At 35.6% G+C, this 17,924-nt stretch overlaps 1 pseudogene; it reads right to left on the bottom strand.

Annotated features, from left to right (window-relative positions):
* The window catches only part of LOC143639821 (SH3 and PX domain-containing protein 2A-like), a 30,447-nt pseudogene extending 13,317 nt beyond the window's left edge, over positions 1-17,130 (bottom strand).
* Between the last annotated feature and the right edge of the window lie 794 nt (positions 17,131-17,924).

Below are 17,924 nucleotides of genomic sequence, written 5' to 3'. Positions count from 1 at the left end.
TTTTAATGCTTTTGATAATGTTGTATTCTTTTGTTCTATCTGTATAATTTTTTTTTTGACAGTTTCAGACTTTTTAGTATTGAAGTGCATTTTCTTTGTACAATTGTATTGACTGTCACATGTTAAAATTGATAAGAAGAATCCAATTGAAGACAAATTTGCAAGTTTTTTGGCCACTACTTAAATATTAAAAAAAATAAAGTGAATTGCCAATGCTTACATACATGCTATAACAACACAAATGGTCAAAGATGCACTAGAACATTATGTTGGAAGATATAGTTCACACCTAATCAATATTTTTCAGGCACTTGCATTCAGAAACATTTTATGAATCAGAATCAGGTTTGTTCCAAAATAAAGTTAATTTTTCCCCTACTGCCCCTATTTGTTGAGATGAATATCATACATTAAGGATGAATTTACATGAATCAGTTTATAAAGAAAATTATTTGAAATTTTAAAATTATAATATTATTTTATGTAAAATTTCAAAAATACATAATTTAAAGACAATACCAGTGAAGCACATTCATTCTATATGACTAATACACTACCATTCTATATGACTAGCAAACAGGATACAAAGCCAAAAGACAAAATACACACTTTGGCAATCCTATACAAAATTGGTTCTGTCACAACATCGTTTCCTAAAATAAATATAATACATAAAAGAAAAAAAGAAAAAGAAAACTGAATTTTTGACAACCCTACACAAACTATGGCAGTTCAAATTCAAGGTTTTGTAATTGTTCCATTTATTTTCGCCTCAGTCCCTGGAACATTGGATTTATGTCATGTAGAACTAGCTTCTCAGATTTCTTTTGGGGTCAGCACCTGGTTTCAAAGAACAAGGTGATATGCTGTTTGCCTCTGAAATGGATTTCTCCACAATGACTCAGCGGAGTAAGAGCTGAGGTAGGAGGCAGCACTGATGTAGGTGGAGCTGATCTCTCTCAGTCCCCCTGACTTTGCTGGTAAGGGTAAGTGGTTTGTAAAATGTTGTTCTGAGATTGGGCTGCAGTGTTTGGGTGCTCTTGCAGGAGCAAGACAGTAAGAATGATTTCTCTCTCGCTGATCTGGCTGTTGTGTTTGGCTCTGTGGCACTGTTGGAATGATCACCACTAAGCCTGATGATCAATTTCACTTTTTCCTGGAGTGAACTTGGCACAATTACTGCACTCATGCCAGTTAAGTTTTTTGGTTCACATTGTTTTCCCTGAGTTTTTTTTTTTGTTGTTGTTGTTTGTTTTTGTTTTTGTGGAATCTGCTGATCAAAACCATTAAATTGGGAACCAATAATAGTAGAGGTCTCTTTTTTATTAAGTCCTCTAAAGGTAAGATTCTGGCAAAACTTTTTTGAAGTGACATTTCCTACATTTCTGCTGTTTCTCTCATTAGGAGAGCTTGCAAAATGGAACCTATCTAAAGCAAATGAAAATGTCTGATAATGTTGCTTTGCATAGGCCTCTGTATATCATTTGTTGCCACATCAGATTTCAGACTATGTTATTTTATGGTTTTACACATAATGTCCATTTTTTGGGTTGATGATTCAAGTTTTTGTTACCTGAAATGGAAAAGTTTTTCTTTCTTTCTTTTTTTAACTTCATGGAGCTTGGTTAATAAGAAAGTGTGGTTATTTATAAATGGGCACTCTCTCAAGCAATATAGTCTTACATATTTTTTCTAACATAATATTTTCAGTCTTCTATGCAGAGGAGCTAAAAATCCATACAGTATTAAAGGCACATTTTGAATTAAACAATTACTTTTTAAAATTTATCTTAATCAATACAACAAAAAGCCACAAACTACATAAAATTAAAACAACAACAAAAACAACAATAACAACAAAAAACAACCAAAAATTAAAATTAAAAAAAACACTTCCTGAAGTAACTTGTTTTAATATACTACACAAGAATTAATATTTTCTGGTTAAGAACTTTCCTGATTTCAACAGGCAGACAATCGTAACTAAAGAACAGTAACACTATTCTGTACACCAACCAAAGCCATGTTCTGAGTCTCAAGGCCTTGGCCTGTCAATTAATCTGCTTTCCAGCTACATTCTGTCCATGCTAAGAGTGATATACTAGATAAGACTTGGATGCTCTCTCATCTGATCCACTAATACATGATAACATCCACTGGTCAAAGAAGTTTGAAGAGCTGTCAATATTGCCCATTCTAATACTGGTCCTGGTGATTCCAGAATTTGCTTCTTCTCTTTCTCCTCTAGTCTTCTCCCAAGGTCCCTGTTTTCCCACCTAGAACCACAGCTCCTTATACTCTGTCTTTTCTGAATGTACCCCAGAATCTCCTACTGCTATAAATGTGCAGCCCTCTGGCCATAATCCTCCTCTCTCTGCTGAGAAACATCAGACAACTGTTTGCCTTGCCAGTGGTTTGATGGCTTTCCAATGACCCTGTTAATAGCTCACAGTCCTCATCCCTGCCACCTAGTCCTTTTCCCACATACTTGGACAGTGGTTTGCACACAGATGCACAGCATCATCACTTGCAGGTCATCATTTCATCTGACCTCTTTCTTCACCTGAGGCTGCTGGCCTCTCTTCCCTGTTTTCCAACCAGTGCTCCTGTGATTTGCTGTCCTGGTCCTTTCTCCACATTGATAGAGGGAAGCTGAGCCTTGGTGGTGGGATGGTAAACACTAGAACATATGAAAATTCCTGCAGAATTTTTGGAACCATGAAGACTACAGGCTCCGCAGCCAGCTATCTGGGTGCTGGCTCAGCTCATTCTCCAGTTCTGCCCTGGGCAAGTCTAGTGCATTCTTCTGTCAAGAAAAAATCCTACATGGATCTATGATGGCATGTGGTGTTAATAATCTAATAAAGAAAAGGATCAGAATTGGCTGTTATGTAATGAAAACTTCAAAATATTTTAAAATTGTTTATTGTTATTTCTATACCTAACTGGAAATCCAATTTCATTGGACAGTGAAACAAGGTTACATTTAGTAATGAGACAGGACGAAGTTCAAATCCTGAATCAGAAACTGCTAGGAAGATGGTGGCGAAGGGAGTGCATCACCCCCGTGTACTGTGTCACTGAGCAGGAGAATGACGAGTTAGAACAGCTAAAAGTTAGCTTGTTAGGAATTTTCAGCAAAATTGGGGTGCTTCAAAACCTAAAGAAAAGATTTTCATCGCATAAGGATCAGCTACAGGGGCTCAAATGCCAGAGATTTGTCTGCATGGAGGGTCATGCTGCTTATTCAGCAAATTGCGCCGCGGCTACAGTCTGAGGTGCACGCTGGGAAAAGGTGAGATAGCAACGCAAAGATACAGTGCTGCAGATTCTGCAGGATCCTGCCAGCTGTGCAATTACTGTGCTCAGTGCTGTATTCTGGGTTTGAGATGGGTGAATAAAGTGGTTCAATTCAGTTCTCCACACCTGTAAGACTACTGAGGAAGCCAGAGACCACCATCTTGAAGAGCTGATGTCACCATCCCTATTTTCAACTGATCGCAGCTCATTCAGCTATAGAACAGGTAATTTCAGGCTGCCATTACCCTGTGTCTTGCAGACAAATTACTCAGGCTTAGTGCTAGAGAACCCGCAGAAACTGCTTCTTGGAGCCTAATCCTAACAGAACATACACGGAGCCTGGAGCGGCCGAATTCTTGCTTCCGGAACTGCTCTGGCCCAGGGCTAAAGAACCCACAGAAACTGCTTCTCGGTCCAGGTTCTACTGAATACTGTGGAGGTAAATACCAACCGAGCCTTCATAGGCAGTGGCAACAGGATTGAGACAGGGCTTGTGAAGGCTGGTCAGTACTCACACATTGCTTTGGTCACCTGGCAAAGGGAACAAAATGCTGCCATTCGCAGGGGATACCAACATGGCAGAGATCTGATGTCATCAGAAAGTGGCAGAGGAGATAACTTCATGATAACAGTGACGACAGAAACAGATGGTTTCCTGGTAAAGAAAGTGAGTCACAAACACCCCAGTCTCTCTCACTTTGTCATCAAGCTGAAGGTAAAGAGCAGAGCCACCGCCTGCACCAGGAACAGGCCCAGCAACCCGCTGGCATGGAAGTCATGTCACCCCAATTGGAGTAGGGGCAGAGCAGAGCCGCCGCCTGTGCCTGAAACAGGCCCAGACACCTGCAGGTGTGGTAGTAACATCACCCCAATTGGAGTAGGGGCAGAGCAAAGCCGCCGCCCGCGCCTGGAACAGGCTCAGTGACCCGCCAGAATGGTAGTCATGTTACCCCAATTGGAGTAGGGGCCGAGCAGAGTGCCGCTCGCATCCTGAACAGACCCAACGACCTGCTGGCATAGTTGTCAAGTCAATCCAACTGGAGTAGGGACAGAGCAGAGCCATCTCCAGAGCCCGCAAGGTAGGCAGACACGCGACCGACAGGCAGAACAGGCCAAGTGGTCTGCAGGCATGGTAGACAGGTCACACCAATTGGAGGAGGGGCAGAGTATAGCCGCTGCTCGCACCTGCAAGGTAGGCAGACCTGCCACTGACAGGTGGTTCAGACCCAGCGGCCCGCTGGCATGGTAGTCACGTCACCCCAATTGAAGTAGGGGCAGAACAGAGCCGCCACCCGCGCCCACAAGGTAGGCAGGCCTGAGACCGACCATTGGAACAGGCCCAGCGGCCTGCCGGTGCGGCATACAGGTCACCCCAATTGGAGTAGGGGCAGAGCGGGTGGACAAATGATACAGAATAGAGGGCAGAGAAACCAATCCACAAAACTACAACTATCTTATATTTGATAAAGGGGCTAAAAGCATGCAATGGAGGAAGGATAGCATCTTCAACAAATAGTGCTGGGAAAACTGGAAATCCATATGCAACAAAATGAAACTGAATCCCTTTCTCTCACCATGCACAAAAGTTAACTCAAAATGGATCAAGGAGCTTGATATCAAATCAGAGACACAGCATTTGATAGAAGAACAAGTTGGCTACGATCTACATACTGTGGGGTCGGGCTCCAAATTCATCAATAGAACACCCATAGCACAAGAGTTAATAACTAGAATCAACATATTGGACTTACTCAAACTAAAAAGTTTTTTATTCAGAAAAAAAAAAACAGTAAGAGAGGTAAATAGGAGCCTACATCCTGAGAACAAATCTTTACTCCTCACACTTCAGATAGAACCCTAATATCCAGAGTATACAAAGAACTCAAAAATTTAAACAATAAGAAAACAAATAATCCAATCAACAAATGGGCCAATGTCCTGAACAGACACTTCTCAGAGAAGAACATACAATCAATCAACAAGTACATAAAAAAATGCTCACCATCTCTAGCAGTCAGAGAAATGCAAATCAAAACCACCCTAAGATATCATCTCACTCCAGTAAAATTGGCAGCCATTATGAAGTCAAACAACAGCAAGTGCTGGCGAGGATGTGGGGAAAAGCGTACACTTGTACATTGCTGGTGGGACTGCAAATTGCTGAAGCCAATTCGGAAAGCAGTATGGAGATTTCTTGGAAAACTGGAAGTGGAACCATCATTTGACCCAGCTATTCCCTAAAGACCTAAAAAGAGCATGCTACAGGGACACTGCTTCATTGATGTTCATAGCAGCATAATTCACAATAGCAAGACTGTGGAACCATCTTAGATGCCCTTCAATAGACAAATGGATACAAAAATGAGGCATTTATACACAATGGAGTATTACTCTGCATTAAAAAATGATAAAATTATAGAATTTTCAGGGAAATGGATGGCATTAGAGCAGATTATGCTAAGTGAAGCTAGCTAATCCCTAAAAAACAAATGCCAAATGTCTTCTTTGATATAAGGAGAGTAACTAAGAACAGGGTAGGGACGAAGAGCATGAGAAGAAGGTTAACATTAAACAGGGATGAGAGGTCTGAGGGAAAGGGAGAGAGAAGGGAAATTGCATGAAAATGGAAGGAGACCCTCAGGGTTATACAAAGTTACATACAAGAGAAAGTGAGGGGAAAGGGAAAAATAATACATCAGGGAGAAATGAATTACAGTAGAGGGTGTAGAGAGAGAAGAGTGGAGGAGAGGGGAGTGGAGGGGGGATAGTAGAGGATAGGAAAAGCAGCAGAATAAAACAGACACTAGTATGGCAATATGTAAATCAATGGATGTGTAACTGTTGAGAGTCTGCAATCTGTATATGGGGTATAAATGTGAGTTCATAACCCACTTGAATCAAAGTGTGAAATATGATATATCAAGAACTATGTAATGTTTTGAACAACCAACAATAAAAATTAAAAAAAATATATCTATGGTTATTTCCCATAAAATAAATCCTGAATCAACAATAACTTAGGGACATGACCCTTGGCATTATTAACCTTCCTCAGATGGTTAGCTATTGCTTAAATGAGGCCAATGTTCATAGCACCGAAGGGCTAATAAGAACAAATCAGATAAAGGAAATCAGTGAGTCCAGTGTTTTGTTTTGTTTTGTTTTGTTTCCAAAGAGAGATGATGGACCTCCTGTGTTTTCAGAAATTCTCAGGCTTTAATCATTGATATTTCATTAATTTTATATATCAAATTTAACATATATGGCCATAGGTTGAAAAATTCTGATTTAGCTCTACTAAAGCAGTAAGAAACAGATATCTTTTAAGCCCCTTACCAGAAAGCATTCACTGAAATAAATTGATCAAAAAACAATTAACAAAAGGACTGCAGCCAATAAAATGGAAGACATGTGTGCTTCTTCTGCTAAAAGTAGGCCACAGGTAAAGGGACATCAAAAATCTTTAGGAGTCTTTTTATTATTATTATTTTTTTTTTAGCTTCAGGAGTCCAGCTTTTTTATGCTTTCACTTTAATTGATAATAAAGAGATAAAGGTGAAAATAAATTTCAGAACACGAACAAAAATAAGTTATGAATTTCAAGATATATTTTTACAAGTGAGAAACAAAGCATGATATTCATTTAAATGACATTCATTAAACATTTTTAATGTCTAGCAAAGTTAACTAATCAAACTTTCAAGTTTGATCTTAACTTAATTCACCTTTTTTTTTAAATAAGGAGCATTGTAGATAGATACAATATTTTACCTTTATTTATTTAATTTTATATGGCACTGAGGATGCAACTCAAGGTCTCACACATGCTGAGGTAAGCATTTTACCACTAAGCTACAAGCCCAGCCCTTACCTTGTTTTTATTTTTTATTTTTTTAAAGAGAGAGTGGGGAGAGAGAGAGAGAGAGAGAGAGAGAGAGAGAGAGAGAGAGAGAGAGAGAGAATTTTTTAATATTTATTTTTTAGTTTTCAGCAGGCATAACATCTTTGTTTGTACGTGGTGCTGAGGATCGAACCCAGGCTGCATGCATGCCAGGCGAGCGCACTACCACTTCAGCCACATCCCCAGCCCCTTTTACCTTGGTTTTTAATCATGACTTCTTGGAAAGATTTGAAATATGCAACCATATATGTTACATGACCATTCACCAATGAGATATGCATCCCATTTTTCTAATGCATTTTGCTTGCATTCTGAGTCCTAAAATGATAAAGCTGTTTCAAAATATTCAATTTCAATATCTGTAGTGTGGATATCCTATTGATAAGAGAAAAAAATAAAAAATAAAAGCAAAACATCTCAAAATAAGCAGTTCAAAGACTATGAACTTGTAAAAATAAATATCACAAATTTAATGCAATTCTATAATGGTCAAAACTCGCTTGAATTGTAGAAAAATATTGTGACTTTGTGAAATGTTCTGGTGATATCATGGATTTGGAAGGACAGCTTTCATCCACCAGAGGTACAATAACAACTTGTACTACATTAAATATTTTGTGTCTCTTGGAACCCATAGAAGATCATCTGTGAGTTGGTAATGAGGAACTCTATCAAAGTAAGTAACAGGATATAAAATCAATAGTCATAAATAAAATGCATTTCTATAGATCAGTGATGAATCCTTTGAAAGAGAAATATAAAAGCTACCCCATTCAATATATATATATATATATATATATATATATATATATATATCACAACTTCTTTACCCTTACATGATGCTAGTATAATTCTGATAGCTAAACAAGACAGAGACAGTGATGTTTCAGTTTCCAGGATAAGAAACGGAAAGTATATCCCACATACAAACATGGAGCTATTTTTAGGGGTGTTTTTCTTCATTCTACTGCTAAGATTTCAGTAGTTTCTTATACTTGCATGCATTTTATACTAATATAGTACTCTGAAATTCAGTTTGTGTCCGGAAAGTGTCAGAATGAAAGAAATGATTCTTTACCTAGACCCAACAAACTTGACCCTTGATAATAGTTTCAGTTTTTCTTTTCCTAGTCATATTCCCATTAATGTCTTTCATCTAATTGCTCTGACTAGACTAGCAAAGATTTTGTTGAACAGTTTTTAGATGGAATGCTTCTAATTTTTCTTCATTTAGATTGATGTTAGCCTTAGCTTTAGCATAGAGAGCTTTTACTATCTTGAGGTATGTCCCTACCACCCCTTCAATTTTTAATGTTTTGAACACGAAAAGGTGCTGTATTTTTTCAAATGCTTATTCTGCATCAATTGATATAATCATAGGGCTTTTATCTTTAAGTCTATTGATGTGATGAATCACAATTATTGATTTCTGTATGTCAAAACAAACTTGCATCTCTCGAATACAAAACTTGATCAGGGTGCATTATTTTTTTTTATATATTTTTGTATGTGATTTGACAGAATTTTATTGAGAATGCTTTCATCTATGATCATTGGGTATATGGGTCTGAATTTTTATTCCTTCATCTGTCCCTGACTGGTTTGACTATCGGGATGATATTAGATTCACAGAATGAGTTTGGAAGGATTTCCTAATTTTGTACTTCATGGAATAATTTGAGGCCCATCAACAGATGAATAAATAAAAAAATTGGTATATATGCACAAGAGATTATTACTCAGCATTAGTAGAGAATAAAATAATTTACAGGTAAGTGGATGAAGTTGGAGAATATCATGAAGTAAGACAATTCCTCAAAGGAAAAGGCCAAATATTTTCTCTGATAAATAAATGCTGGTCAATAATTGGGAGTCTGAGAATGGAGGAACATTTAATGGGATCAGGGAGGGAAGAAAGAGGAGAGGAATGGGGTAGGAATGATGGTAGAATGAGATGAATGTCATTACCCTAGGTACATGTATGATGGCACATGTGGTGCAATTCTACATAATGTACAGAGAAATGAAAAATTGTGATCCATTTATGTACAATGGTTTTAAAAAATATTCTACTGTCATGTATAACTGATTTTAAATAATAAAAAAAATTTAAAAAATTGAAATGAGATCTGAATTGCTCTCAGAAAGGTCTAACAGGCAAATCTAAGTAAGTGAAATTCCTGAATGCAAGTTATTTATTGGGTATAGAGACAATATGGTCAACTCATCTAAAAGGTATGTAAGATATTCTTATCAAGCTTCTAGGAAGGGTAGCACAGTTTCTGCTACTGTTTGCTATATTGTAGCCTAATAAAATCAAGTTTTTCAAATGCAAAATGCTTTCTTGTGTCTCCATGTCTGTTATTCTCTGCCTAGTATGCTCTTCTACACATTCTCTAGCAAATCAACACTCAGATCTTAAAATAAGCCTCAAGGTCTTTTGTCTCCTCTTCTCTATTCCTACCTCCAAAACTTCCTCTTTATGCCTGCAAGCTGTGCACAGCTACTGAAAAAAAAATGATGGTGTACTGTGGTTTTTTACCGGTCTCTCCCCAAGGAGGATGAACCCACAAATAGCAGAAATTCTGTGTTTCTATCCCAGTTTCCCTAGCCAGATCTTGGCACACAGGAGGCATCTGAGGGAACCATGTTTGCAGCATGTATTCAATGTAATAAAAAACATCATAAAAATAAAACAATCATTTGAAAATCAACCATAACAATATAAATGTACTGAATACTATTGCGCTGTGCAATGAAAAATAGTTAAGATGGTAGAAAAATTTTTACTTCTTAAGATGGATGATAAGGTAATGTAGAGTGTTAAAATTTAATGCTTGCAATTTTCTTAGAAGATCCTGGCTTTTGAGAAGAATTTTGTAAATTTCTGTACACATATTTGGGTATGTGTCACCTTCAGAGTTATCTTTTTTGGTGTCCTCATCTTAGTTACTATGTTGGATTTCTTTTGCAAGCTCCATTAATTCCTTGTAACAACAGAATGAAAACAATGGTCTGGTAGCAAAAGAAATAAAATTATATTAAAAATATCTTTGGGCTGAGATTGTGGCTCAGTGAAAGAGTGTTTGCCTAGAACATGTGGAAACCTGAGTTTTATCCTCAGCACCACACAAAAATTAATAAATAAAATAAAGTTATTGCATCCAATTAAAACCAAAAATCAATATTTAATAAAATCTTTTACCATTTTTTTGGTTAAAGTAACTATATGTAAGAAATATTTAAATAATTTAGAATGTCCCTTTAGATTAACAAAATCTGAAGTTAATCTGCACTTATTTCATTTTCTGTGCTGGGGATAAAACCCTTGTTTTACTCAAGCATGCTAGTCAAGCACTCTAGTACTGAACTTCATCCTTGCCCATAAAATATATGTGTTTGGTAGAGAATTGATGTACAAAGCAAATCAAAATCTTCACTATAGTTTATATTTATGTTAATAACAAATTAAGAGATAATGAGTAAAATTCTAGACTTTAAATGAAATTTAAACTTTAAGCTTCATAATGGGATTTTAAAACTCTTCATCTGTGTCCTAAATACATTATATTTGCATCTGCCCCCCAAATAGCATGATCTTCAGTTTTTTTTTACTTAAACAAAACTATGATAGTACAAAAAATCAATAAAATTAATCAGAAAAGGCACAGATTTGATGAGTAAGAGGTGAAAATATGCAAATGCTACAAGGCCCATGTTTTTCTTGGGCAAGAATGAAGATCAGCCGAAGATAATATGACCAACAAAAACATACTGTCAATATCTCATGAAACTTTAAAATGGGCTGAATTGCCATGAATACATCCAAAAAAAGTTTTTACAACAAATATCCATTGCCATAATAAATTTCAATGTGTTTACTGATCTACAGTAGAAAATTCAGTAGACCTTTTACTACCTGATGTACTATAATATCTGTGGAAAGTTAGGGTGTTGCCTGTGATCAATTTCTATCTTCACCACGTCAGAACTGGGATCTGAAGCAAGTCACTTAAAATCTTGGAGCTTTAGTTCAATGAGTAAAATAAAGTCCACTCTCTGACACTATTGCAAAAATTTAACAGACTTTAAAAATGAAAGTCTTAGACATACAAAATTTCTCAACATAATGCAAGTTAATTATATTGAACCCTATTCATCTTCTCTTCCTGACTGCTAAATGAGATTAAGAATGACGTATTATAAGACTTATAGTCAGAATAAACCTCCATTTCTCATTTGAGGTGTCTGTAAAATGAGATTAAAGATTTATCAATGATTACCTGGGCTTACATTGTAGATTCAGCAATTTATACTTAATTTTTTCCCCGTGCAACCCCCATTAAATACATTAGGCTCATAAGAACTAGGAAAATAGAGAAAACAAAAAGCAATAATTCACAAGTAGAAGAGCAGATGAACAAGTTCTGATGCAGCAGGTCCAAGAGAGCTGACCCATTTTCACTCAACATGATTTTCAGAATTATAAAGGGACATGGGCAATCACTACCAAATCCTCTGATCTTGGGTTAGGTTGCAGGTGGGCCAGCTTAGAAAGCTTATTTGTATATAGAATCCTGTCTTCACTCCATGTACTAGAGCAATCTCCTTCCTAAAAATCTGGAAAATTTTTATCTTGAGAGGCTCTCTGAATCGAGGCAATGCAAAACATAAGAAAAAGAGACGTACTGTCTTTAAATGGGGATTTGTTGGCTATATGCAAACTGAAAGCACAGATCCTACAGTTGTCTTATGCACATGGCTCCCACAGCATTGGTACTATATCTCTAAGCAAGGAAAAACCCTATCCTGGGGGACTGGGGTTTTTGCTCAGTGGTAGTGCACTCATCTGGCATGTGTGAGGCACTAGGTTTCATCCTCAGCACCACTTAAATATAAATAAACAAACTAAAGCTATCGTGTTTATCTACAATTAAGAAAAAAGAAATAATGTTCCCGGGAGTATTACACCAGTGCCAGAACAGGGAACTAGAGGCATATAATTAGGCATATACCAAACAGTCCAATAGACCACTTTATAGTAAAGTTCAAAGTTTTAAAAAGCCTTGATGTGTTCAAGTGCTTCCAAAGTGATTTCAAGTCCAAACATAACTAGACATCATTAAAGACAAAAATCAAAATAAATGGGTATTAAAAGAACAAATTGAAGGACTAAAAGTATGCTGTCAATATGCTGGCAACAAGTCAGATATGGGGAAAGAGTACTGGAAATGCAACTGATCTAAATTGAGAAGTACTCTAAATGAAATATAAATACCAGATTTCAAAGAAGATGAGCTCCAATACAAATAAATAAATTAACAAAATACCTCATAATTCAAAATACTAGATACCAAAATATTAGATAATATATTAAAATTCACATCAAATAATTTTTTAAATTTTATGGTGCTATAGAAAATTTAATGTTTTATATGAGGATCACATTTTATTTCTACAGAGTTTAGAAGCTAAATAGAGAAAAGAACCCTTAACGAGAAGAATCTGTGAATATCCACAAAAAAAAGAGCATCATACAATCATTTAAAACATGTTGTTAAAGGAATATAAAAAAAACTTCTTGAAAATTAAATCATAATCTTACAAATGGAGTAATTTACAATATTCAAGAAAAAAAGCCAGGGACATGTCTTAAAAAGGTTTTAAAGAAAAAAAGACAAAAAGAAAAGGAAAGGTAAGAGAACTAGAAAACATGTATTCTTGCCAAGAAAGTGCAACACCCTGAATTTTTAATTCCCAGGAGTAAAAACAAGTCTATAAATATTTACATGTGTGTTTGTGTATGTGTTCATGCATGTGCACACACACACACACACAGACACACACACACACACACACACACACACACACACACACAATCTCCCAACAAGAGCTTCAAGTAAAAATTACAAAGACAGAGGGTGGGTGGGGAAATAGGCAATAAAAAACAAGAAAATTTACAAGAACTGTATTGTTCAGAACTGACAGAGCTCATGGAGTGTCGAAAATACTGGATGAAAATATGTCCACATCAAAGTACATCATTATTAAAATCTTAGAAAAATGAGGGAGGGGGCAATGACATAGTGTACACCAATAAAAAATATGAAATATAAAATATTTTTCTCTTTTATTAGTGATAGGTTAAGAATAAAAAAAAATTAAACCATTGAAGGTATAATTTTAACACTTCACAGATGTCATGTGAATTAAATTCTGACATATCTACTAAATGCCTTCTGCTCTCCAGACCTTGACACAGTACTGTAGTTTTTGCCTTGTTTCCATTGACACCATAAATTCTCTTTAATAGAAAAGAAAAAAAAAAGTAGGCAAACTTTTACTTTAGTGAAAGGGTTAAATATAAACATTGAAACAGAGTTGATGGATCTACTTCAATTTTTATTAGTATTTTAAAAAATACAAATTTAAGTCAAATAAATTTACAATTTCTAAATAAATTGAATAGATTCAGTTATTACAAATAGAGAGTGGTAATTTTCTTAAAATCTTTTTTTATTAAAAGAAATCACAAAGACATTTATGTTTTTAGAGTTTTAACAGTTACCAATATATTTGTAAACACAAAGTTCTCTTTTCAATCTCTGAAACACACATATTTATTACAAAAGAAATGCCATTTGGCTCCTTATTGGTAATGCATGTATATTTTGCTCCAACTAAATGTGTTTTCCCCCAAAGTTTCTAAAGCCTGCAAATAATGGCTAAGTTTGCCATACGGTTTTTATTGCAAACAAGGAGAAACTATAAGAAAATGATAGTTGAAAACTGATTGACTCCCCTTAAAATTGTTCACAAACTACAGGCAAATTAATAATGACAAAAATAAATCAAAAAGTACTATTTGTGGTTTGTGAATTACATTTAACAGCAAAACAAAGTAGAAAACTATAGAAATAAACTATGGGACTATTTAAAAATGTACTGGCAGAGCCAGGGGTGATGGCAAATGCTTATGATTTCAAGAAGAGGTAGAGTGCTTACTGGCATGTGCAAGACCCTGAATTTAGTTCCCAGGAGAACAAACAACATATATATATATATATATATATATATATATATATATATATATATATGTGTGTGTGTGTGTGTGTGTGTGTGGTGTATGCTCACACACACACATCTCCTAATAAGTAAAATTATAACAAAAAAAGTATAGAGCAAAAGAAAAAATTGTGATTCCAAAAAGATCTTACCTGTTAACATTTAACACCTTGAAATACTACAATACATTCACAATATTTTCATTTTTGGGGAAATCTCCATTTTTTGAACTTGTGGGCGACAGCTGCTTTTGCCATTAATGGTTGCTTAAATATTCCAAGGGAACTAGGTTCTTGCAAAAGATATGTTAGTATGTAAGAAGGGTAAAATGAAAATATATATATATATATATATATATATATATATATATATATATATATATCACATGATATTGTACTTGAAATAATTTTTAAACTTTGAGATTACTTAAATATGAGAAAAAGCTATTATTTTGCATTTCTGACATGATAAAAGCTCCTCGTTTATAGATCTCTCATAAATAACAGATTTATTGTTTTTTTAATATTTACTTATGACATTGGGATGCATTACAATTCATATAACACCTATAGAGCACAATAATTCACATCTCTCGTCATATATTCATACCTATTTGTGTCTTTATACATATATTTGGCATAATGATGTACATCTCATTCCACCTTCATTTCTAACCTGCCTTAGGTTTCCCAGTCCTACATATGGTCCTTACCCGTCATCAGATGAACCGATCTCAAGGTGTCAGCCTCCTGTCTTAGGTTGGTACCATTGCAATTGGATCTTACCCGTTCTTGACTACCAATACAGCATACAGCCACATCTGTGGATAGGTCTTATTAAAAGCGGGAGGGTGAGGTTCTTTGCCTCACCTCTGTTGGCCCCCAAATTTTAGCTGAATGACCATCACTGAACTGTGAATTCACTTGTATGCATTTTGAACTATCTGTCGGTGCTCACAATGCTTATAAGTGATACATATTCCAGGCAAGTTCTGCAAGCTGTTCAGTGATGGCTCCTTTTGGAAAAATTGTACCACTGATGACACCATCAGCAAAAATACCCCAACACTACCACACGTCGCTGCACCAACACCTAGTTCACAATTTGTACAAGTGAGTTCAAAATGCATACAAGTGATACATAGTCCAGGCAAGTTCTGCAAGTAGTTCAGTGATGGCTTCTCTTGGAAAAAAAATGTACTACCAATGACACCATCAGCAAAAATACCCCAACACTACCACACTTCGCTGCACCAACAGATAGTTAACTATGCATACAAGTGAGATCACAATGCATACAAGTGATACATAGTCCAGGCAAGTTCTGCAGGCAATTAAGTTATAGCTATTGCAGAAGCTGTAGATTGGTTTTATCTTTGTGTTCACCAGCACTGGGATGAAGATAGGAATTCTGGCAACAATGGCTAAAGAAAAAAAATTATGTAACATTCCATAAGGCAAAAACAGAAAATGATTTTCTGAACAACTTACTTTATCTTGAACAGAATTATTAAAAAAAATGAAAATGAATGGTGAAAGTAAATAAACAGATCTGTTAAACTCCTTTTTTGTTCACATATTAAAACAGTCTTCAAAAGCTGTTTACCCAATTTAAATTAAACCATTTAAATCATGTGAGTAATAATAATAAAAAAAATATTTGGATCCATTTTTTTCATGAGCACTCATCATTTATGATATATGGACATATGTATATACAAACATACAACATAAAACACAAGTGTGTACACATAATAAAATAAATACAACACATAACATAATAGTAAATGCCTTATAATATTTTACAGGTGAAATCTCCATTGCAATGTTTAAAAACTCTATAGTCAAAAAATAGAACTGATCAGCAAAACATTAACCTAGGTCTGCATAAGCTCAAAAAAACAAAATGGAATTTCATGATGTGGGAAAGGGTAATAATAAAATAGATATTGAAAAAAGCATCCTGGTTCTGTTGCAGATGTAAGAGTAGCCAAATTGGAGTTCTGGATCTCAGCTGTTATGGATTTGAATCAAATCATCTTCTTTTTGATCTGTAGAAATCGCTTTAGTTAATCTCTCTGAAATCCAAATCAGCTGCTTTTCTCCCTGTGGAAACACACAAACAGACCCCTGACTCCAGAAAATCACTGAATCAGGACCCTAGTTATTCTCTCTGGAATCCAAATTGGCTGCTTTTCTCCCTGTGGAAACACACAAACAGACCACCGACTCCAGACAATTACTGGGTCAGGACCTTTCCATTGTCCTGTTAGAATATCCTTCCAAAGTACCTTGGGCTTATGTAGATTTTTTGGTCACATATCCCTTTCTGTAGCACTAAGTCCTGATGAATCTAAATTTTAAATGTTTAGAGTAAAAAGGGTTATTTTAAGTTTTCCTTTGGGCAATATATACCCCTTCGTAATTCCCTCTATTTGCATTAATATGTATATTTTAATAGTTTGATGAGCTCTTTCAAGTATGTCTTGTCCCTGTGGTTTGTATGGGATTCCTGTTATATGAGTAATGACAAATGATGAGCAAATTATTTTAAAAGAGGTAGAAGTATAACCAGGGGCATTATCTATTTTTAACTGTTTTGGAATGCCAACAGTGGCAAAATTTTACATTTATCCATTGTGGCTTTTTCTCAACCACCTTGCATGTCACACAGTAATAAGTACATGAATGATCTATACATTTCATTGCAGTTCTCAGCTGAGGTTAATTTGCATTCAGAATTGACCAATGCAGGAGATATAATATAAATGGAATTCTCTAACCCAAAGTACTCCTTACCAAGGTCTGCTGAGCACACTCACTCTCTCCCTCGCTAAGGTTTCCATCAGCCAGCACAGGAGTCATGGATAAAATGTTCTTTGTGTTATCCCAGCAGATATAAGGAAAGAAAGTGTTTATCCAGAAGCTGTTCCATGGAAGCTCTGGAAGGCTTGGAAGGAGCAAGTCTTCCCACACCTTAATTGTAGCAGGATCCAGCTGAGCCTACCATTTTATATTTATATCCATTCTTTGTCACTGGCCTCTTCCACCAAATTTTATTACAGTGCCACACAGTCATGGTTTTGTGGAGTCCTGAGAACAAAAGGGGAGAAAGTTGCCTGGTAATGATGTACATACCCCAGTTTTCCCATGGGAACTAAGTATTGAAATAACCAATTAAAAAAATAAGAATTAAGGCTTGAAAATAGAAACATGGACTAATAGACTTCATCCAATAGCAAGAGGGTGCATCATGTTAAAAAAAAATGTAGATTAGGGGCTGGTGCTCCAGCTGAGTGGTAGCAAACTTGACTGGCATGCATGAGGTACTGGGTTTGATTCTCAGTGCCACATTTAAAAAAAATAAAATAAAAATCTAAAAACAATTAAAAAATGTAAGATGTGGTTGAAAAGTAAATCATTCCTAACATAACCACTAATTTTATAAAACAGTGTTTTATAAGTTCTTGTGTTTTATTATGTTCCTATGTGTTGAATTAAAAAAAAATACTGGGATATCCATGTGATATATGAAGTCTGGTTTATATATGAATATATAATCAAGTTAGGAAAAAAATCTGATGCCAGCTTCCACCTGTGTAAGTTGACACCAAGGGGTTATAATATTCTTTATTTGGGGAAATTACTATATTTTATAA

Source organism: Callospermophilus lateralis, chromosome Y, assembly GCF_048772815.1.
Source record: "Callospermophilus lateralis isolate mCalLat2 chromosome Y, mCalLat2.hap1, whole genome shotgun sequence".
In the NCBI taxonomy this organism is placed as follows: domain Eukaryota; kingdom Metazoa; phylum Chordata; class Mammalia; order Rodentia; family Sciuridae; genus Callospermophilus; species Callospermophilus lateralis.
This window is presented reverse-complemented; position numbering and strand designations above follow the sequence as displayed.